General features: G+C 47.4%; 26 non-coding genes across 26 annotated transcripts; 16 read left to right on the plus strand and 10 right to left on the minus strand.

Annotated features, from left to right (window-relative positions):
- Window positions 1-854: 854 nt before the first annotated feature.
- TRNAG-GCC (transfer RNA glycine (anticodon GCC)) lies at window positions 855-925 on the minus strand. The gene has a single exon. It is a non-coding gene; the product is annotated as a tRNA-Gly (tRNA).
- A 207-nt stretch (window positions 926-1,132) lies between these two features.
- On the plus strand, window positions 1,133-1,206 carry TRNAN-GUU (transfer RNA asparagine (anticodon GUU)). Its single transcript has one exon. It is a non-coding gene; the product is annotated as a tRNA-Asn (tRNA).
- Window positions 1,207-1,454: 248 nt separating this feature from the next.
- On the plus strand, window positions 1,455-1,526 carry TRNAW-CCA (transfer RNA tryptophan (anticodon CCA)). Its single transcript has one exon. It is a non-coding gene; the product is annotated as a tRNA-Trp (tRNA).
- Window positions 1,527-3,295: 1,769 nt separating this feature from the next.
- Window positions 3,296-3,366, minus strand: TRNAG-GCC (transfer RNA glycine (anticodon GCC)). Its single transcript has one exon. It is a non-coding gene; the product is annotated as a tRNA-Gly (tRNA).
- Window positions 3,367-3,573: 207 nt separating this feature from the next.
- Window positions 3,574-3,647, plus strand: TRNAN-GUU (transfer RNA asparagine (anticodon GUU)). Its single transcript has one exon. It is a non-coding gene; the product is annotated as a tRNA-Asn (tRNA).
- A 248-nt stretch (window positions 3,648-3,895) lies between these two features.
- Window positions 3,896-3,967, plus strand: TRNAW-CCA (transfer RNA tryptophan (anticodon CCA)). Its single transcript has one exon. It is a non-coding gene; the product is annotated as a tRNA-Trp (tRNA).
- A 1,769-nt stretch (window positions 3,968-5,736) lies between these two features.
- Window positions 5,737-5,807, minus strand: TRNAG-GCC (transfer RNA glycine (anticodon GCC)). Its single transcript has one exon. It is a non-coding gene; the product is annotated as a tRNA-Gly (tRNA).
- Window positions 5,808-6,014: 207 nt separating this feature from the next.
- On the plus strand, window positions 6,015-6,088 carry TRNAN-GUU (transfer RNA asparagine (anticodon GUU)). The gene has a single exon. It is a non-coding gene; the product is annotated as a tRNA-Asn (tRNA).
- A 2,089-nt stretch (window positions 6,089-8,177) lies between these two features.
- On the minus strand, window positions 8,178-8,248 carry TRNAG-GCC (transfer RNA glycine (anticodon GCC)). The gene has a single exon. It is a non-coding gene; the product is annotated as a tRNA-Gly (tRNA).
- A 207-nt stretch (window positions 8,249-8,455) lies between these two features.
- TRNAN-GUU (transfer RNA asparagine (anticodon GUU)) lies at window positions 8,456-8,529 on the plus strand. The gene has a single exon. It is a non-coding gene; the product is annotated as a tRNA-Asn (tRNA).
- Window positions 8,530-8,777: 248 nt separating this feature from the next.
- TRNAW-CCA (transfer RNA tryptophan (anticodon CCA)) lies at window positions 8,778-8,849 on the plus strand. Its single transcript has one exon. It is a non-coding gene; the product is annotated as a tRNA-Trp (tRNA).
- A 71-nt stretch (window positions 8,850-8,920) lies between these two features.
- On the minus strand, window positions 8,921-8,991 carry TRNAG-GCC (transfer RNA glycine (anticodon GCC)). Its single transcript has one exon. It is a non-coding gene; the product is annotated as a tRNA-Gly (tRNA).
- Window positions 8,992-10,618: 1,627 nt separating this feature from the next.
- TRNAG-GCC (transfer RNA glycine (anticodon GCC)) lies at window positions 10,619-10,689 on the minus strand. The gene has a single exon. It is a non-coding gene; the product is annotated as a tRNA-Gly (tRNA).
- A 207-nt stretch (window positions 10,690-10,896) lies between these two features.
- TRNAN-GUU (transfer RNA asparagine (anticodon GUU)) lies at window positions 10,897-10,970 on the plus strand. The gene has a single exon. It is a non-coding gene; the product is annotated as a tRNA-Asn (tRNA).
- Window positions 10,971-11,218: 248 nt separating this feature from the next.
- TRNAW-CCA (transfer RNA tryptophan (anticodon CCA)) lies at window positions 11,219-11,290 on the plus strand. Its single transcript has one exon. It is a non-coding gene; the product is annotated as a tRNA-Trp (tRNA).
- Window positions 11,291-13,059: 1,769 nt separating this feature from the next.
- Window positions 13,060-13,130, minus strand: TRNAG-GCC (transfer RNA glycine (anticodon GCC)). Its single transcript has one exon. It is a non-coding gene; the product is annotated as a tRNA-Gly (tRNA).
- Window positions 13,131-13,337: 207 nt separating this feature from the next.
- Window positions 13,338-13,411, plus strand: TRNAN-GUU (transfer RNA asparagine (anticodon GUU)). Its single transcript has one exon. It is a non-coding gene; the product is annotated as a tRNA-Asn (tRNA).
- A 248-nt stretch (window positions 13,412-13,659) lies between these two features.
- TRNAW-CCA (transfer RNA tryptophan (anticodon CCA)) lies at window positions 13,660-13,731 on the plus strand. The gene has a single exon. It is a non-coding gene; the product is annotated as a tRNA-Trp (tRNA).
- A 1,769-nt stretch (window positions 13,732-15,500) lies between these two features.
- Window positions 15,501-15,571, minus strand: TRNAG-GCC (transfer RNA glycine (anticodon GCC)). Its single transcript has one exon. It is a non-coding gene; the product is annotated as a tRNA-Gly (tRNA).
- A 207-nt stretch (window positions 15,572-15,778) lies between these two features.
- Window positions 15,779-15,852, plus strand: TRNAN-GUU (transfer RNA asparagine (anticodon GUU)). Its single transcript has one exon. It is a non-coding gene; the product is annotated as a tRNA-Asn (tRNA).
- A 248-nt stretch (window positions 15,853-16,100) lies between these two features.
- On the plus strand, window positions 16,101-16,172 carry TRNAW-CCA (transfer RNA tryptophan (anticodon CCA)). The gene has a single exon. It is a non-coding gene; the product is annotated as a tRNA-Trp (tRNA).
- A 1,769-nt stretch (window positions 16,173-17,941) lies between these two features.
- TRNAG-GCC (transfer RNA glycine (anticodon GCC)) lies at window positions 17,942-18,012 on the minus strand. Its single transcript has one exon. It is a non-coding gene; the product is annotated as a tRNA-Gly (tRNA).
- Window positions 18,013-18,219: 207 nt separating this feature from the next.
- TRNAN-GUU (transfer RNA asparagine (anticodon GUU)) lies at window positions 18,220-18,293 on the plus strand. The gene has a single exon. It is a non-coding gene; the product is annotated as a tRNA-Asn (tRNA).
- A 248-nt stretch (window positions 18,294-18,541) lies between these two features.
- TRNAW-CCA (transfer RNA tryptophan (anticodon CCA)) lies at window positions 18,542-18,613 on the plus strand. The gene has a single exon. It is a non-coding gene; the product is annotated as a tRNA-Trp (tRNA).
- A 1,769-nt stretch (window positions 18,614-20,382) lies between these two features.
- Window positions 20,383-20,453, minus strand: TRNAG-GCC (transfer RNA glycine (anticodon GCC)). The gene has a single exon. It is a non-coding gene; the product is annotated as a tRNA-Gly (tRNA).
- Window positions 20,454-20,660: 207 nt separating this feature from the next.
- TRNAN-GUU (transfer RNA asparagine (anticodon GUU)) lies at window positions 20,661-20,734 on the plus strand. The gene has a single exon. It is a non-coding gene; the product is annotated as a tRNA-Asn (tRNA).
- Window positions 20,735-20,937: the final 203 nt, after the last annotated feature.

Raw genomic sequence — 20,937 nt, forward strand, 5'->3', positions numbered from 1 at the left:
CCCAGCAGTCTTACAAGTCAAGAGTTCAGAGAAAGCACCTGCTATGGGAGGGAGACTTTGCTCACAGAGAAGTCAAGTCTAACATAACACATCTGATGGGCAAGGCACACGCCTTACTGGCTGGTAGCACACCTACAGAGGAGCAGGGAGCTATGCTAAGCAGGCAACAGAAAAGTCATGTATGTGTCTCATACACTGGGACCGGTAGTAATACTGGCTCTAAGACCATTAGACAGTAGTCTATTCATCATTACGTCCAACAATAACAAGACACTAAGCAAATGAGAAATGCTGTATGGCATAAAGACGCATTATATAACACAAGCTCCAGGCAGGCACACAATTATCAAGATATATATTGAGTCTCAGGAACTGTGCTACAGTTATTAACCTCTGTGGTGCAAATGGTTAGCGCGTTCGGTTGTTAACAGAAAGGTTGGTGGTTCAAGCCCACCCAGGGAAGTATCCTTTTTGCCGGCATGAAACACTTTAATGAAACACAGATACGTACCTCTGCTCTCTCCTGCTTAAGACCCTTTATCTGAACATTTCAATCCTCTGCGTTCTCTCTGCACCTGCAGTCAATTTCATAATTAGGATAGAAAACAAAAGGCCTAGCCCTGTAATACAACTGTAGGCATATGAGGAGGGGAAAATAAGTCAAAAGGCCATCAGCATTTGTTGATCTGGCTTGAAGGCTGTAAGTGTAAGGACCTTGTGGCGCAACGGTAGCGCGTCTGACTCCAGATCAGAAGGTTGCGTGGTCAAATCACGTCGGGGTCACTGCTTACCATTTTATTCCCCACTGAGTTCATATATTTCCTTTAGAAAACAAAGTCAAAGGAACGCAGCCTTGCATTGGCCGGGAATCGAACCCGGGCCTCCCGCGTGGCAGGCGAGAATTCTACCACTGAACCACCAATGCTTCACATGGGGAGTTCACAGGCATAGCTCTGTCCAAGACAGTGATCAGGTGCACACACTTAAATTGTACACAGATGAACAAAGTGTGCGCAGCAGACATGACAACGCCAAAGTTTCACATGATGATGGCTTATATAAGACAAGCTCCAGGCAGGCACATACATATCAAGATATATATTGAGTCTAAGGAAAGATGATGTAGTCACTCGTCTCTGTGGCGCAATCGGTTAGCGCGTTCGGCTGTTAACCGAAAGGTTGGTGGTTCAAGCCCACCCAGGGACGTATTATTTTGCCTGAATGAAACACTTGAATGGAAAACAGATACATACCTTTGCTCTCTCCTGCTGGACACCCTTTCCCTGAATATTTCAATTCTCTGCGTTCTCTCGGCACCTGCAGTCAATTTCATAATTAGGATAGAAAACAAAAGGTCAAGCTCTGTAATACAACTGTAGGCATATGAGGAGGGGAAAATAAGTCAAAAGGCCCACAGCATTTGTTGATCTGGCTCCGAAAGCTGTAAGTGTAAGGACCTCGTGGCGCAACGGTAGCGCGTCTGACTCCAGATCAGAAGGTTGCGTGTTCAAATCACGTCGGGGTCACTGCTTACCATTTTATTCCCCACTGAGGTCATATATTTCCTTTCGAAAACAAAGTCAAAAGAAAGCAGTCTTGCATTGGCTGGGAATCGAACCCGGGCCTCCCGCGTGGCAGGCAAGAATTCTACCACTGAACCACCAATGCTTCACATGGGTTGTTCACAGGCAGAGCTCTGCCCAAGACAGTGATCAGGTGCACACACTTAAATTGTACACATATGAACAAAGTGTGCGCAGCAGACATGATAACGCCAACGTTTCACATGAAGATGGCAAGAATCAGATGCAGGAGACTATAACTATGAATGTCTTTGCATTTGCTGAGGTCACTGGCTTGGGACTAGAGTTGTGTTTATCAGGGCATGATGGCAGGCTGCTCCCGACAAAAGTGGTTCACAGAATGCACCCGCCAGATCATCAGCACTATTGTGTTTCAGATTATCTCACTGAACTCTCCTCCTGGAAAATCCTTCCCACTGGCTTTCCCAGATTCTGTGTCCTCCCCTAAATGCTGGGGTGAAATGGGCAGAGTTCTGCGCCCTGCGTCCCTTTACGCGTCCCTAACGCGCTCCCAACGCGGCCTACAGCCCTGGTCGTGCACAGCCCTGGTCGGGCTTAGATCACTGGAGCCTTTTGTGACCAAGAACTCCGGAAGCCTAGGGTCAGGCCTGTTGCACAGGCATATTGTGCCTTGCCAATCCGGGATTGTTGTGTTTCAGGGCCTAGCCATCAATACTCCTGGGATTTCTTTCCCTGAGAACCCTCTTGTCCCTGTCCTCCCACAAGCCCCAGCTTTTATGTAAAATAAAGTGTGCACCATGGGCCTTCCCCTATTTGCTCTCTCCCCAATCTCTTTCTCCAAAGCTGAGCTCTGAAGGTAAATGTATCTATCTGAGTGAGGGGCTAGGGAGGGCCTTTCCCAGCAGTCTTACAAGTCAAGAGTTCAGAGAAAGCACCTGCTATGGGAGGGAGACTTTGCTCACAGAGAAGTCAAGTCTAACATAACACATCTGATGGGCAAGGCACACGCCTTACTGGCTGGTAGCACACCTACAGAGGAGCAGGGAGCTATGCTAAGCAGGCAACAGAAAAGTCATGTATGTGTCTCATACACTGGGACCGGTAGTAATACTGGCTCTAAGACCATTAGACAGTAGTCTATTCATCATTACGTCCAACAATAACAAGACACTAAGCAAATGAGAAATGCTGTATGGCATAAAGACGCATTATATAACACAAGCTCCAGGCAGGCACACAATTATCAAGATATATATTGAGTCTCAGGAACTGTGCTACAGTTATTAACCTCTGTGGTGCAAATGGTTAGCGCGTTCGGTTGTTAACAGAAAGGTTGGTGGTTCAAGCCCACCCAGGGAAGTATCCTTTTTGCCGGCATGAAACACTTTAATGAAACACAGATACGTACCTCTGCTCTCCCCTGCTTAAGACCCTTTATCTGAACATTTCAATCCTCTGCGTTCTCTCTGCACCTGCAGTCAATTTCATAATTAGGATAGAAAACAAAAGGCCTAGCGCTGTAATACAACTGTAGGCATATGAGGAGGGGAAAATAAGTCAAAAGGCCATCAGCATTTGTTGATCTGGCTTGAAGGCTGTAAGTGTAAGGACCTTGTGGCGCAACGGTAGCGCGTCTGACTCCAGATCAGAAGGTTGCGTGGTCAAATCACGTCGGGGTCACTGCTTACCATTTTATTCCCCACTGAGTTCATATATTTCCTTTAGAAAACAAAGTCAAAGGAACGCAGCCTTGCATTGGCCGGGAATCGAACCCGGGCCTCCCGCGTGGCAGGCGAGAATTCTACCACTGAACCACCAATGCTTCACATGGGGAGTTCACAGGCATAGCTCTGTCCAAGACAGTGATCAGGTGCACACACTTAAATTGTACACAGATGAACAAAGTGTGCGCAGCAGACATGACAACGCCAAAGTTTCACATGATGATGGCTTATATAAGACAAGCTCCAGGCAGGCACATACATATCAAGATATATATTGAGTCTAAGGAAAGATGCTGTAGTCACTCGTCTCTGTGGCGCAATCGGTTAGCGCGTTCGACGGTTAACCGAAAGGTTGGTGGTTCAAGCCCACCCAGGGAAATATTATTTTGCCTGAATGAAACACTTGAATGGAAAACAGATACATACCTTTGCTCTCTCCTGCTGGACACCCTTTCCCTGAATATTTCAATTCTCTGCGTTCTCTCGGCACCTGCAGTCAATTTCATAATTAGGATAGAAAACAAAAGGTCAAGCTCTGTAATACAACTGTAGGCATATGAGGAGGGGAAAATAAGTCAAAAGGCCCACAGCATTTGTTGATCTGGCTCCGAAAGCTGTAAGTGTAAGGACCTCGTGGCGCAACGGTAGCGCATCTGACTCCAGATCAGAAGGTTGCGTGTTCAAATCACGTCGGGGTCACTGCTTACCATTTTATTCCCCACTGAGGTCATATATTTCCTTTCGAAAACAAAGTCAAAAGAAAGCAGTCTTGCATTGGCCGGGAATCAAACCCAGGCCTCCCGCGTGGCAGGCGAGAATTCTACCACTGAACCACCAATGCTTCACATGGGTTGTTCACAGGCAGAGCTCTGCCCAAGACAGTGATCAGGTGCACACACTTAAATTGTACACATATGAACAAAGTGTGCGCAGCAGACATGATAACGCCAACGTTTCACATGAAGATGGCAAGAATCAGATGCAGGAGACTATAACTATGAATGTCTTTGCATTTGCTGAGGTCACTGGCTTGGGACTAGAGTTGTGTTTATCAGGGCATGATGGCAGGCTGCTCCCGACAAAAGTGGTTCACAGAATGCACCCGCCAGATCACCAGCACTATTGTGTTTCAGATTATCTCACTGAACTCTCCTCCTGGAAAATCCTTCCCACTGGCTTTCCCAGATTCTGTGTCCTCCCCTAAATGCTGGGGTGAAACGGGCAGAGTTCTGCGCCCTGCATCCCTTTACGCGTCCCTAACGCGCTCCCAACGCGGCCTACAGCCCTGGTCGGGCACAGCCCTAGTCGGGCTTAGATCACTGGAGCCTTTTGTGACCAAGAACTCCGGAAGCCTAGGGTCAGGCCTGTTGCACATGCATATTGTGCCTTGCCAATCCGGGATTGTTGTGTTTCAGGGCCTAGCCATCAATACTCCTGGGATTTCTTTCCCTGAGAACCCTCTTGTCCCTGTCCTCCCACAAGCCCCAGCTTTTATGTAAAATAAAGTGTGCACCATGGGCCTTCCCCTATTTGCTCTCTCCCCAATCTCTTTCTCCAAAGCTGAGCTCTGTAGGTAAATGTATCTATCTGAGTGAGGGGCTAGGGAGGGCCTTTCCCAGCAGTCTTACAAGTCAAGAGTTCAGAGAAAGCACCTGCTATGGGAGGGAGACTTTGCTCACAGAGAAGTCAAGTCTAACATAACACATCTGATGGGCAAGGCACACGCCTTACTGGCTGGTAGCACACCTACAGAGGAGCAGGGAGCTATGCTAAGCAGGCAACAGAAAAGTCATGTATGTGTCTCATACACTGGGACCGGTAGTAATACTGGCTCTAAGACCATTAGACAGTAGTCTATTCATCATTACGTCCAACAATAACAAGACACTAAGCAAATGAGAAATGCTGTATGGCATAAAGACGCATTATATAACACAAGCTCCAGGCAGGCACACAATTATCAAGATATATATTGAGTCTCAGGAACTGTGCTACAGTTATTAACCTCTGTGGTGCAAATGGTTAGCGCGTTCGGTTGTTAACAGAAAGGTTGGTGGTTCAAGCCCACCCAGGGAAGTATCCTTTTTGCCGGCATGAAACACTTTAATGAAACACAGATACGTACCTCTGCTCTCTCCTGCTTAAGACCCTTTATCTGAACATTTCAATCCTCTGCGTTCTCTCTGCACCTGCAGTCAATTTCATAATTAGGATAGAAAACAAAAGGCCTAGCCCTGTAATACAACTGTAGGCATATGAGGAGGGGAAAATAAGTCAAAAGGCCATCAGCATTTGTTGATCTGGCTTGAAGGCTGTAAGTGTAAGGACCTTGTGGCGCAACGGTAGCGCGTCTGACTCCAGATCAGAAGGTTGCGTGGTCAAATCACGTCGGGGTCACTGCTTACCATTTTATTCCCCACTGAGTTCATATATTTCCTTTCGAAAACAAAGTCAAAGGAACGCAGCCTTGCATTGGCCGGGAATCGAACCCGGGCCTCCCGCGTGGCAGGCGAGAATTCTACCACTGAACCACCAATGCTTCACATGGGGAGTTCACAGGCATAGCTCTGTCCAAGACAGTGATCAGGTGCACACACTTAAATTGTACACATATGAACAAAGTGTGCGCAGCAGACATGACAACGCCAAAGTTTCACATGATGATGGCTTATATAAGACAAGCTCCAGGCAGGCACATACATATCAAGATATATATTGAGTCTAAGGAAAGATGCTGTAGTCACTCGTCTCTGTGGCGCAATCGGTTAGCGCGTTCGGCTGTTAACCGAAAGGTTGGTGGTTCAAGCCCACCCAGGGAAGTATTATTTTGCCTGAATGAAACACTTGAATGGAAAACAGATACATACCTTTGCTCTCTCCTGATGGACACCCTTTCCCTGAATATTTCAATTCTCTGCGTTCTCTCGGCACCTGCAGTCAATTTCATAATTAGGATAGAAAACAAAAGGTCAAGCTCTGTAATACAACTGTAGGCATATGAGGAGGGGAAAATAAGTCAAAAGGCCCACAGCATTTGTTGATCTGGCTCCGAAAGCTGTAAGTGTAAGGACCTCGTGGCGCAACGGTAGCGCGTCTGACTCTAGATCAGAAGGTTGCGTGTTCAAATCACGTCGGGGTCACTGCTTACCATTTTATTCCCCACTGAGGTCATATATTTCCTTTCGAAAACAAAGTCAAAAGAAAGCAGTCTTGCATTGGCTGGGAATCGAACCCGGGCCTCCCGCGTGGCAGGCGAGAATTCTACCACTGAACCACCAATGCTTCACATGGGTTGTTCACAGGCAGAGCTCTGCCCAAGACAGTGATCAGGTGCACACACTTAAATTGTACACATATGAACAAAGTGTGCGCAGCAGACATGATAACGCCAACGTTTCACATGAAGATGGCAAGAATCAGATGCAGGAGACTATAACTATGAATGTCTTTGCATTTGCTGAGGTCACTGGCTTGGGACTAGAGTTGTGTTTATCAGGGCATGATGGCAGGCTGCTCCCGACAAAAGTGGTTCACAGAATGCACCCGCCAGATCACCAGCACTATTGTGTTTCAGATTATCTCACTGAACTCTCCTCCTGGAAAATCCTTCCCACTGGCTTTCCCAGATTCTGTGTCCTCCCCTAAATGCTGGGGTGAAATGGGCAGAGTTCTGCGCCCTGCGTCCCTTTACGCGTCCCTAACGCGCTCCCAACGCGGCCTACAGCCCTGGTCGGGCACAGCCCTGGTCGGGCTTAGATCACTGGAGCCTTTTGTGACCAAGAACTCCGGAAGCCTAGGGTCAGGCCTGTTGCACAGGCATATTGTGCCTTGCCAATCCGGGATTGTTGTGTTTCAGGGCCTAGCCATCAATACTCCTGGGATTTCTTTCCCTGAGAACCCTCTTGTCCCTGTCCTCCCACAAGCCCCAGCTTTTATGTAAAATAAAGTGTGCACCATGGGCCTTCCCCTATTTGCTCTCTCCCCAATCTCTTTCTCCAAAGCTGAGCTCTGAGGGTAAATGTATCTATCTGAGTGAGGGGCTAGGGAGGGCCTTTCCCAGCAGTCTTACAAGTCAAGAGTTCAGAGAAAGCACCTGCTATGGGAGGGACACTTTGCTCACAGAGAAGTCAAGTCTAACATAACACATCTGATGGGCAAGGCACACGCCTTACTGGCTGGTAGCACACCTACAGAGGAGCAGGGAGCTATGCTAAGCAGGCAACAGAAAAGTCATGTATGTGTCTCATACACTGGGACCGGTAGTAATACTGGCTCTAAGACCATTAGACAGTAGTCTATTCATCATTACGTCCAACAATAACAAGACACTAAGCAAATGAGAAATGCTGTATGGCATAAAGACGCATTATATAACACAAGCTCCAGGCAGGCACACAATTATCAAGATATATATTGAGTCTCAGGAACTGTGCTACAGTTATTAACCTCTGTGGTGCAAATGGTTAGCGCGTTCGGTTGTTAACAGAAAGGTTGGTGGTTCAAGCCCACCCAGAGAAGTATCCTTTTTGCCGGCATGAAACACTTTAATGAAACACAGATACGTACCTCTGCTCTCTCCTGCTTAAGACCCTTTATCTGAACATTTCAATCCTCTGCGTTCTCTCTGCACCTGCAGTCAATTTCATAATTAGGATAGAAAACAAAAGGCCTAGCCCTGTAATACAACTGTAGGCATATGAGGAGGGGAAAATAAGTCAAAAGGCCATCAGCATTTGTTGATCTGGCTTGAAGGCTGTAAGTGTAAGGACCTTGTGGCGCAACGGTAGCGCGTCTGACTCCAGATCAGAAGGTTGCGTGGTCAAATCACGTCGGGGTCACTGCTTACCATTTTATTCCCCACTGAGTTCATATATTTCCTTTAGAAAACAAAGTCAAAGGAACGCAGCCTTGCATTGGCCGGGAATCGAACCCGGGCCTCCCGCGTGGCAGGCGAGAATTCTACCACTGAACCACCAATGCTTCACATGAGGAGTTCACAGGCATAGCTCTGTCCAAGACAGTGATCAGGTGCACACACTTAAATTGTACACAGATGAACAAAGTGTGCGCAGCAGACATGACAACGCCAAAGTTTCACATGATGATGGCTTATATAAGACAAGCTCCAGGCAGGCACATACATATCAAGATATATATTGAGTCTAAGGAAAGATGCTGTAGTCACTCGTCTCTGTGGCGCAATCGGTTAGCGCGTTCGGCGGTTAACCGAAAGGTTGGTGGTTCAAGCCCACCCAGGGAAGTATTATTTTGCCTGAATGAAACACTTGAATGGAAAACAGATACATACCTTTGCTCTCTCCTGCTGGACACCCTTTCCCTGAATATTTCAATTCTCTGCGTTCTCTCGGCACCTGCAGTCAATTTCATAATTAGGATAGAAAACAAAAGGTCAAGCTCTGTAATACAACTGTAGGCATATGAGGAGGGGAAAATAAGTCAAAAGGCCCACAGCATTTGTTGATCTGGCTCCGAAAGCTGTAAGTGTAAGGACCTCGTGGCGCAACGGTAGCGCGTCTGACTCCAGATCAGAAGGTTGCGTGTTCAAATCACGTCGGGGTCACTGCTTACCATTTTATTCCCCACTGAGGTCATATATTTCCTTTCGAAAACAAAGTCAAAAGAAAGCAGTCTTGCATTGGCCGGGAATCGAACCCAGGCCTCCCGCGTGGCAGGCGAGAATTCTACCACTGAACCACCAATGCTTCACATGGGTTGTTCACAGGCAGAGCTCTGCCCAAGACAGTGATCAGGTGCACACACTTAAATTGTACACATATGAACAAAGTGTGCGCAGCAGACATGATAACGCCAACGTTTCACATGAAGATGGCAAGAATCAGATGCAGGAGACTATAACTATGAATGTCTTTGCATTTGCTGAGGTCACTGGCTTGGGACTAGAGTTGTGTTTATCAGGGCATGATGGCAGGCTGCTCCCGACAAAAGTGGTTCACAGAATGCACCCGCCAGATCACCAGCACTATTGTGTTTCAGATTATCTCACTGAACTCTCCTCCTGGAAAATCCTTCCCACTGGCTTTCCCAGATTCTGTGTCCTCCCCTAAATGCTGGGGTGAAACGGGCAGAGTTCTGCGCCCTGCGTCCCTTTACGCGTCCCTAACGCGCTCCCAACGCGGCCTACAGCCCTGGTCGGGCACAGCCCTGGTCGGGCTTAGATCACTGGAGCCTTTTGTGACCAAGAACTCCGGAAGCCTAGGGTCAGGCCTGTTGCACATGCATATTGTGCCTTGCCAATCCGGGATTGTTGTGTTTCAGGGCCTAGCCATCAATACTCCTGGGATTTCTTTCCCTGAGAACCCTCTTGTCCCTGTCCTCCCACAAGCCCCAGCTTTTATGTAAAATAAAGTGTGCACCATGGGCCTTCCCCTATTTGCTCTCTCCCCAATCTCTTTCTCCAAAGCTGAGCTCTGTAGGTAAATGTATCTATCTGAGTGAGGGGCTAGGGAGGGCCTTTCCCAGCAGTCTTACAAGTCAAGAGTTCAGAGAAAGCACCTGCTATGGGAGGGAGACTTTGCTCACAGAGAAGTCAAGTCTAACATAACACATCTGATGGGCAAGGCACACGCCTTACTGGCTGGTAGCACACCTACAGAGGAGCAGGGAGCTATGCTAAGCAGGCAACAGAAAAGTCATGTATGTGTCTCATACACTGGGACCGGTAGTAATACTGGCTCTAAGACCATTAGACAGTAGTCTATTCATCATTACGTCCAACAATAACAAGACACTAAGCAAATGAGAAATGCTGTATGGCATAAAGACGCATTATATAACACAAGCTCCAGGCAGGCACACAATTATCAAGATATATATTGAGTCTCAGGAACTGTGCTACAGTTATTAACCTCTGTGGTGCAAATGGTTAGCGCGTTCGGTTGTGAACAGAAAGGTTGGTGGTTCAAGCCCACCCAAGGAAGTATCCTTTTTGCCGGCATGAAACACTTTAATGAAACACAGATACGTACCTCTGCTCTCTCCTGCTTAAGACCCTTTATCTGAACATTTCAATCCTCTGCGTTCTCTCTGCACCTGCAGTCAATTTCATAATTAGGATAGAAAACAAAAGGCCTAGCCCTGTAATACAACTGTAGGCATATGAGGAGGGGAAAATAAGTCAAAAGGCCATCAGCATTTGTTAATCTGGCTTGAAGGCTGTAAGTGTAAGGACCTTGTGGCGCAACGGTAGCGCGTCTGACTCCAGATCAGAAGGTTGCGTGGTCAAATCACGTCGGGGTCACTGCTTACCATTTTATTCCCCACTGAGTTCATATATTTCCTTTCGAAAACAAAGTCAAAGGAACGCAGCCTTGCATTGGCCGGGAATCGAACCCGGGCCTCCCGCGTGGCAGGCGAGAATTCTACCACTGAACCACCAATGCTTCACATGGGGAGTTCACAGGCATAGCTCTGTCCAAGACAGTGATCAGGTGCACACACTTAAATTGTACACATATGAACAAAGTGTGCGCAGTAGACATGACAACGCCAAAGTTTCACATGATGATGGCTTATATAAGACAAGCTCCAGGCAGGCACATACATATCAAGATATATATTGAGTCTAAGGAAAGATGCTGTAGTCACTCGTCTCTGTGGCGCAATCGGTTAGCGCGTTCGGCTGTTAACCGAAAGGTTGGTGGTTCAAGCCCACCCAGGGACGTATTATTTTGCCTGAATGAAACACTTGAATGGAAAACAGATACATACCTTTGCTCTCTCCTGCTGGACACCCTTTCCCTGAATATTTCAATTCTCTGCGTTCTCTCGGCACCTGCAGTCAATTTCATAATTAGGATAGAAAACAAAAGGTCAAGCTCTGCAATACAACTGTAGGCATATGAGGAGGGGAAAATAAGTCAAAAGGCCCACAGCATTTGTTGATCTGGCTCCGAAAGCTGTAAGTGTAAGGACCTCGTGGCGCAACGGTAGCGCGTCTGACTCCAGATCAGAAGGTTGCGTGTTCAAATCACGTTGGGGTCACTGCTTACCATTTTATTCCCCACTGAGGTCATATATTTCCTTTCGAAAACAAAGTCAAAAGAAAGCAGTCTTGCATTGGCTGGGAATCGAACCCGGGCCTCCCGCGTGGCAGGCGAGAATTCTACCACTGAACCACCAATGCTTCACATGGGTTGTTCACAGGCAGAGCTCTGCCCAAGACAGTGATCAGGTGCACACACTTAAATTGTACACATATGAACAAAGTGTGCGCAGCAGACATGATAACGCCAACGTTTCACATGAAGATGGCAAGAATCAGATGCAGGAGACTATAACTATGAATGTCTTTGCATTTGCTGAGGTCACTGGCTTGGGACTAGAGTTGTGTTTATCAGGGCATGATGGCAGGCTGCTCCCGACAAAAGTGGTTCACAGAATGCACCCGCCAGATCACCAGCACTATTGTGTTTCAGATTATCTCACTGAACTCTCCTCCTGGAAAATCCTTCCCACTGGCTTTCCCAGATTCTGTGTCCTCCCCTAAATGCTGGGGTGAAACGGGCAGAGTTCTGCGCCCTGCGTCCCTTTACGCGTCCCTAACGCGCTCCCAACGTGGCCTACAGCCCTGGTCGGGCACAGCCCTGGTCGGGCTTAGATCACTGGAGCCTTTTGTGACCAAGAACTCCGGAAGCCTAGGGTCAGGCCTGTTGCACATGCATATTGTGCCTTGCCAATCCGGGATTGTTGTGTTTCAGGGCCTAGCCATCAATACTCCTGGGATTTCTTTCCCTGAGAACCCTCTTGTCCCTGTCCTCCCACAAGCCCCAGCTTTTATGTAAAATAAAGTGTGCACCATGGGCCTTCCCCTATTTGCTCTCTCCCCAATCTCTTTCTCCAAAGCTGAGCTCTGTAGGTAAATGTATCTATCTGAGTGAGGGGCTAGGGAGGGCCTTTCCCAGCAGTCTTACAAGTCAAGAGTTCAGAGAAAGCACCTGCTATGGGAGGGAGACTTTGCTCACAGAGAAGTCAAGTCTAACATAACACATCTGATGGGCAAGGCACACGCCTTACTGGCTGGTAGCACACCTACAGAGGAGCAGGGAGCTATGCTAAGCAGGCAACAGAAAAGTCATGTATGTGTCTCATACACTGGGACCGGTAGTAATACTGGCTCTAAGACCATTAGACAGTAGTCTATTCATCATTACGTCCAACAATAACAAGACACTAAGCAAATGAGAAATGCTGTATGGCATAAAGACGCATTATATAACACAAGCTCCAGGCAGGCACACAATTATCAAGATATATATTGAGTCTCAGGAACTGTGCTACAGTTATTAACCTCTGTGGTGCAAATGGTTAGCGCGTTCGGTTGTTAACAGAAAGGTTGGTGGTTCAAGCCCACCCAAGGAAGTATCCTTTTTGCCGGCATGAAACACTTTAATGAAACACAGATACGTACCTCTGCTCTCTCCTGCTTAAGACCCTTTATCTGAACATTTCAATCCTCTGCGTTCTCTCTGCACCTGCAGTCAATTTCATAATTAGGATAGAAAACAAAAGGCCTAGCCCTGTAATACAACTGTAGGCATATGAGGAGGGGAAAATAAGTCAAAAGGCCATCAGCATTTGTTAATCTGGCTTGAAGGCTGTAAGTGTAAGGACCTTGTGGCGCAACGGTAGCGCGTCTGACTCCAGATCAGAAGGTTGCGTGGTCAAATCACGTCGGGGTCACTGCTTACCATTTTATTCCCCACTGAGTTCATATATTTCCTTTCGAAAACAAAGTCAAAGGAACGCAGCCTTGCATTGGCCGGGAATCGAACCCGGGCCTCCCGCGTGGCAGGCGAGAATTCTACCACTGAACCACCAATGCTTCACATGGGGAGTTCACAGGCATAGCTCTGTCCAAGACAGTGATCAGGTGCACACACTTAAATTGTACACATATGAACAAAGTGTGCGCAGTAGACATGACAACGCCAAAGTTTCACATGATGATGGCTTATATAAGACAAGCTCCAGGCAGGCACATACATATCAAGATATATATTGAGTCTAAGGAAAGATGCTGTAGTCACTCGTCTCTGTGGCGCAATCGGTTAGCGCGTTCGGCTGTTAACCGAAAGGTTGGTGGTTCAAGCCCAGCCAGGGACGTATTATTTTGCCTGAATGAAACACTTGAATGGAAAACAGATACATACCTTTGCTCTCTCCTGCTGGACACCCTTTCCCTGAATATTTCAATTCTCTGCGTTCTCTCGGCACCTGCAGTCAATTTCATAATTAGGATAGAAAACAAAAGGTCAAGCTCTGCAATACAACTGTAGGCATATGAGGAGGGGAAAATAAGTCAAAAGGCCCACAGCATTTGTTGATCTGGCTCCGAAAGCTGTAAGTGTAAGGACCTCGTGGCGCAACGGTAGCGCGTCTGACTCCAGATCAGAAGGTTGCGTGTTCAAATCACGTTGGGGTCACTGCTTACCATTTTATTCCCCACTGAGGTCATATATTTCCTTTCGAAAACAAAGTCAAAAGAAAGCAGTCTTGCATTGGCTGGGAATCGAACCCGGGCCTCCCGCGTGGCAGGCGAGAATTCTACCACTGAACCACCAATGCTTCACATGGGTTGTTCACAGGCAGAGCTCTGCCCAAGACAGTGATCAGGTGCACACACTTAAATTGTACACATATGAACAAAGTGTGCGCAGCAGACATGATAACGCCAACGTTTCACATGAAGATGGCAAGAATCAGATGCAGGAGACTATAACTATGAATGTCTTTGCATTTGCTGAGGTCACTGGCTTGGGACTAGAGTTGTGTTTATCAGGGCATGATGGCAGGCTGCTCCCGACAAAAGTGGTTCACAGAATGCACCCGCCAGATCACCAGCACTATTGTGTTTCAGATTATCTCACTGAACTCTCCTCCTGGAAAATCCTTCCCACTGGCTTTCCCAGATTCTGTGTCCTCCCCTAAATGCTGGGGTGAAACGGGCAGAGTTCTGCGCCCTGCGTCCCTTTACGCGTCCCTAACGCGCTCCCAACGCGGCCTACAGCCCTGGTCGGGCACAGCCCTGGTCGGGCTTAGATCACTGGAGCCTTTTGTGACCAAGAACTCCGGAAGCCTAGGGTCAGGCCTGTTGCACAGGCATATTGTGCCTTGCCAATCCGGGATTGTTGTGTTTCAGGGCCTAGCCATCAATACTCCTGGGATTTCTTTCCCTGAGAACCCTCTTGTCCCTGTCCTCCCACAAGCCCCAGCTTTTATGTAAAATAAAGTGTGCACCATGGGCCTTCCCCTATTTGCTCTCTCCCCAATCTCTTTCTCCAAAGCTGAGCTCTGAAGGTAAATGTATCTATCTGAGTGAGGGGCTAGGGAGGGCCTTTCCCAGCAGTCTTACAAGTCAAGAGTTCAGAGAAAGCACCTGCTATGGGAGGGAGACTTTGCTCACAGAGAAGTCAAGTCTAACATAACACATCTGATGGGCAAGGCACACGCCTTACTGGCTGGTAGCACACCTACAGAGGAGCAGGGAGCTATGCTAAGCAGGCAACAGAAAAGTCATGTATGTGTCTCATACACTGGGACCGGTAGTAATACTGGCTCTAAGACCATTAGACAGTAGTCTATTCATCATTACGTCCAACAATAACAAGACACTAAGCAAATGAGAAATGCTGTATGGCATAAAGACGCATTATATAACACAAGCTCCAGGCAGGCACACAATTATCAAGATATATATTGAGTCTCAGGAACTGTGCTATAGTTATTAACCTCTGTGGTGCAAATGGTTAGCGCGTTCGGTTGTTAACAGAAAGGTTGGTGGTTCAAGCCCACCCAGGGAAGTATCCTTTTTGCCGGCATGAAACACTTTAATGAAACACAGATACGTACCTCTGCTCTCTCCTGCTTAAGACCCTTTATCTGAACATTTCAATCCTCTGCGTTCTCTCTGCACCTGCAGTCAATTTCATAATTAGGATAGAAAACAAAAGGCCTAGCCCTGTAATACAACTGTAGGCATATGAGGAGGGGAAAATAAGTCAAAAGGCCATCAGCATTTGTTGATCTGGCTTGAAGGCTGTAAGTGTAAGGACCTTGTGGCGCAACGGTAGCGCGTCTGACTCCAGATCAGAAGGTTGCGTGGTCAAATCACGTCGGGGTCACTGCTTACCATTTTATTCCCCACTGAGTTCATATATTTCCTTTCGAAAACAAAGTCAAAGGAACGCAGCCTTGCATTGGCCGGGAATCGAACCCGGGCCTCCCGCGTGGCAGGCGAGAATTCTACCACTGAACCACCAATGCTTCACATGGGGAGTTCACAGGCATAGCTCTGTCCAAGACAGTGATCAGGTGCACACACTTAAATTGTACACAGATGAACAAAGTGTGCGCAGCAGACATGACAACGCCAAAGTTTCACATGATGATGGCTTATATAAGACAAGCTCCAGGCAGGCACATACATATCAAGATATATATTGAGTCTAAGGAAAGATGCTGTAGTCACTCGTCTCTGTGGCGCAATCGGTTAGCGCGTTCGACGGTTAACCGAAAGGTTGGTGGTTCAAGCCCACCCAGGGAAATATTATTTTGCCTGAATGAAACACTTGAATGGAAAACACACACATACCTTTGCTCTCTCCTGCTGGACACCCTTTCCCTGAATATTTCAATTCTCTGCGTTCTCTCGGCACCTGCAGTCAATTTCATAATTAGGATAGAAAACAAAAGGTCAAGCTCTGTAATACAACTGTAGGCATATGAGGAGGGGAAAATAAGTCAAAAGGCCCACAGCATTTGTTGATCTGGCTCCGAAAGCTGTAAGTGTAAGGACCTCGTGGCGCAACGGTAGCGCGTCTGACTCCAGATCAGAAGGTTGCGTGTTCAAATCACGTCGGGGTCACTGCTTACCATTTTATTCCCCACTGAGGTCATATATTTCCTTTCGAAAACAAAGTCAAAAGAAAGCAGTCTTGCATTGGCTGGGAATCAAACCCGGGCCTCCCGCGTGGCAGGCGAGAATTCTACCACTGAACCACCAATGCTTCACATGGGTTGTTCACAGGCAGAGCTCTGCCCAAGACAGTGATCAGGTGCACACACTTAAATTGTACACATATGAACAAAGTGTGCGCAGCAGACATGATAACGCCAACGTTTCACATGAAGATGGCAAGAATCAGGTGCAGGAGACTATAACTATGAATGTCTTTGCATTTGCTGAGGTCACTGGCTTGGGACTAGAGTTGTGTTTATCAGGGCATGATGGCAGGCTGCTCCCGACAAAAGTGGTTCACAGAATGCACCCGCCAGATCACCAGCACTATTGTGTTTCAGATTATCTCACTGAACTCTCCTCCTGGAAAATCCTTCCCACTGGCTTTCCCAGATTCTGTGTCCTCCCCTAAATGCTGGGGTGAAACGGGCAGAGTTCTGCGCCCTGCATCCCTTTACGCGTCCCTAACGCGCTCCCAACGCGACCTACAGCCCTGGTCGGGCACAGCCCTGGTCGGGCTTAGATCACTGGAGCCTTTTGTGACCAAGAACTCCGGAAGCCTAGGGTCAGGCCTGTTGCACAGGCATATTGTGCCTTGCCAATCCGGGATTGTTGTGTTTCAGGGCCTAGCCATCAATACTCCTGGGATTTCTTTCCCTGAGAACCCTCTTGTCCCTGTCCTCCCACAAGCCCCAGCTTTTATGTAAAATAAAGTGTGCACCATGGGCCTTCCCCAATTTGCTCTCTCCCCAATCTCTTTCTCCAAAGCTGAGCTCTGAAGGTAAATGTATCTATCTGAGTGAGGGGCTAGGGAGGGCCTTTCCCAGCAGTCTTACAAGTCAAGAGTTCAGAGAAAGCACCTGCTATGGGAGGGAGACTTTGCTCACAGAGAAGTCAAGTCTAACATAACACATCTGATGGGCAAGGCACACGCCTTACTGGCTGGTAGCACACCTACAGAGGAGCAGGGAGCTATGCTAAGCAGGCAACAGAAAAGTCATGTATGTGTCTCATACACTGGGACCGGTAGTAATACTGGCTCTAAGACCATTAGACAGTAGTCTATTCATCATTACGTCCAACAATAACAAGACACTAAGCAAATGAGAAATGCTGTATGGCATAAAGACGCATTATATAACACAAGCTCCAGGCAGGCACACAATTATCAAGATATATATTGAGTCTCAGGAACTGTGCTACAGTTATTAACCTCTGTGGTGCAAATGGTTAGCGCGTTCGGTTGTTAACAGAAAGGTTGGTGGTTCAAGCCCACCCAGGGAAGTATCCTTTTTGCCGGCATGAAACACTTTAATGAAACACAGATACGTACCTCTGCTCTCTCCTGCTTAAGACCCTTTATCTGAACATTTCAATCCTCTGCGTTCTCTCTGCACCTGCAGTCAATTTCATAATTAGGATAGAAAACAAAAGGCCTAGCCCTGTAATACAACTGTAGGCATATGAGGAGGGGAAAATAAGTCAAAAGGCCATCAGCATTTGTTGATCTGGCTTGAAGGCTGTAAGTGTAAGGACCTTGTGGCGCAACGGTAGCGCGTCTGACTCCAGATCAGAAGGTTGCGTGGTCAAATCACGTCGGGGTCACTGCTTACCATTTTATTCCCCACTGAGTTCATATATTTCCTTTAGAAAACAAAGTCAAAGGAACGCAGCCTTGCATTGGCCGGGAATCGAACCCGGGCCTCCCGCGTGGCAGGCGAGAATTCTACCACTGAACCACCAATGCTTCACATGGGGAGTTCACAGGCATAGCTCTGTCCAAGACAGTGATCAGGTGCACACACTTAAATTGTACACAGATGAACAAAGTGTGCGCAGCAGACATGACAACGCCAAAGTTTCACATGATGATGGCTTATATAAGACAAGCTCCAGGCAGGCACATACATATCAAGATATATATTGAGTCTAAGGAAAGATGATGTAGTCACTCGTCTCTGTGGCGCAATCGGTTAGCGCGTTCGGCTGTTAACCGAAAGGTTGGTGGTTCAAGCCCACCCAGGGACGTATTATTTTGCCTGAATGAAACACTTGAATGGAAAACAGATACATACCTTTGCTCTCTCCTGCTGGACACCCTTTCCCTGAATATTTCAATTCTCTGCGTTCTCTCGGCACCTGCAGTCAATTTCATAATTAGGATAGAAAACAAAAGGTCAAGCTCTGTAATACAACTGTAGGCATATGAGGAGGGGAAAATAAGTCAAAAGGCCCACAGCATTTGTTGATCTGGCTCCGAAAGCTGTAAGTGTAAGGACCTCGTGGCGCAACGGTAGCGCGTCTGACTCCAGATCAGAAGGTTGCGTGTTCAAATCACGTCGGGGTCACTGCTTACCATTTTATTCCCCACTGAGGTCATATATTTCCTTTCGAAAACAAAGTCAAAAGAAAGCAGTCTTGCATTGGCTGGGAATCGAACCCGGGCCTCCCGCGTGGCAGGCAAGAATTCTACCACTGAACCACCAATGCTTCACATGGGTTGTTCACAGGCAGAGCTCTGCCCAAGACAGTGATCAGGTGCACACACTTAAATTGTACACATATGAACAAAGTGTGCGCAGCAGACATGATAACGCCAACGTTTCACATGAAGATGGCAAGAATCAGATGCAGGAGACTATAACTATGAATGTCTTTGCATTTGCTGAGGTCACTGGCTTGGGACTAGAGTTGTGTTTATCAGGGCATGATGGCAGGCTGCTCCCGACAAAAGTGGTTCACAGAATGCACCCGCCAGATCATCAGCACTATTGTGTTTCAGATTATCTCACTGAACTCTCCTCCTGGAAAATCCTTCCCACTGGCTTTCCCAGATTCTGTGTCCTCCCCTAAATGCTGGGGTGAAACGGGCAGAGTTCTGCGCCCTGCGTCCCTTTACGCGTCCCTTACGCGCTCCCAACGCGGCCTACAGCCCTGGTCGTGCACAGCCCTGGTCGGGCTTAGATCACTGGAGCCTTTTGTGACCAAGAACTCCGGAAGCCTAGGGTCAGGCCTGTTGCACAGGCATATTGTGCCTTGCCAATCCGGGATTGTTGTGTTTCAGGGCCTAGCCATCAATACTCCTGGGATTTCTTTCCCTGAGAACCCTCTTGTCCCTGTCCTCCCACAAGCCCCAGCTTTTATGTAAAATAAAGTGTGCACCATGGGCCTTCCCCTATTTGCTCTCTCCCCAATCTCTTTCTCCAAAGCTGAGCTCTGAAGGTAAATGTATCTATCTGAGTGAGGGGCTAGGGAGGGCCTTTCCCAGCAGTCTTACAAGTCAAGAGTTCAGAGAAAGCACCTGCTATGGGAGGGAGACTTTGCTCACAGAGAAGTCAAGTCTAACATAACACATCTGATGGGCAAGGCACACGCCTTACTGGCTGGTAGCACACCTACAGAGGAGCAGGGAGCTATGCTAAGCAGGCAACAGAAAAGTCATGTATGTGTCTCATACACTGGGACCGGTAGTAATACTGGCTCTAAGACCATTAGACAGTAGTCTATTCATCATTACGTCCAACAATAACAAGACACTAAGCAAATGAGAAATGCTGTATGGCATAAAGACGCATTATATAACACAAGCTCCAGGCAGGCACACAATTATCAAGATATATATTGAGTCTCAGGAACTGTGCTACAGTTATTAACCTCTGTGGTGCAAATGGTTAGCGCGTTCGGTTGTTAACAGAAAGGTTGGTGGTTCAAGCCCACCCAGGGAAGTATCCTTTTTGCCGGCATGAAACACTTTAATGAAACACAGATACGTACCTCTGCTCTCCCCTGCTTAAGACCCTTTATCTGAACATTTCAATCCTCTGCGTTCTCTCTGCACCTGCAGTCAATTTCATAATTAGGATAGAAAACAAAAGGCCTAGCGCTGTAATACAACTGTAGGCATATGAGGAGGGGAAAATAAGTCAAAAGGCCATCAGCATTTGTTGATCTGGCTTGAAGGCTGTAAGTGTAAGGACCTTGTGGCGCAACGGTAGCGCGTCTGACTCCAGATCAGAAGGTTGCGTGGTCAAATCACGTCGGGGTCACTGCTTACCATTTTATTCCCCACTGAGTTCATATATTTCCTTTAGAAAACAAAGTCAAAGGAACGCAGCCTTGCATTGGCCGGGAATCGAACCCGGGCCTCCCGCGTGGCAGGCGAGAATTCTACCACTGAACCACCAATGCTTCACATGGGGAGTTCACAGGCATAGCTCTGTCCAAGACAGTGATCAGGTGCACACACTTAAATTGTACACGGATGAACAAAGTGTGCGCAGCAGACATGACAACGCCAAAGTTTCACATGATGATGGCTTATATAAGACAAGCTCCAGGCAGGCACATACATATCAAGATATATATTGAGTCTAAGGAAAGATGCTGTAGTCACTCGTCTCTGTGGCGCAATCGGTTAGCGCGTTCGACGGTTAACCGAAAGGTTGGTGGTTCAAGCCCACCCAGGGAAATATTATTTTGCCTGAATGAAACACTTGAATGGAAAACAGATACATACCTTTGCTCTCTCCTGCTGGACACCCTTTCCCTGAATATTTCAATTCTCTGCGTTCTCTCGGCACCTGCAGTCAATTTCATAATTAGGATAGAAAACAAAAGGTCAAGCTCTGTAATACAACTGTAGGCATATGAGGAGGGGAAAATAAGTCAAAAG

Source organism: Lissotriton helveticus, chromosome 1_2 (assembly GCF_964261635.1).
Source record: "Lissotriton helveticus chromosome 1_2, aLisHel1.1, whole genome shotgun sequence".
Lineage (NCBI taxonomy): Eukaryota > Metazoa > Chordata > Amphibia > Caudata > Salamandridae > Lissotriton > Lissotriton helveticus.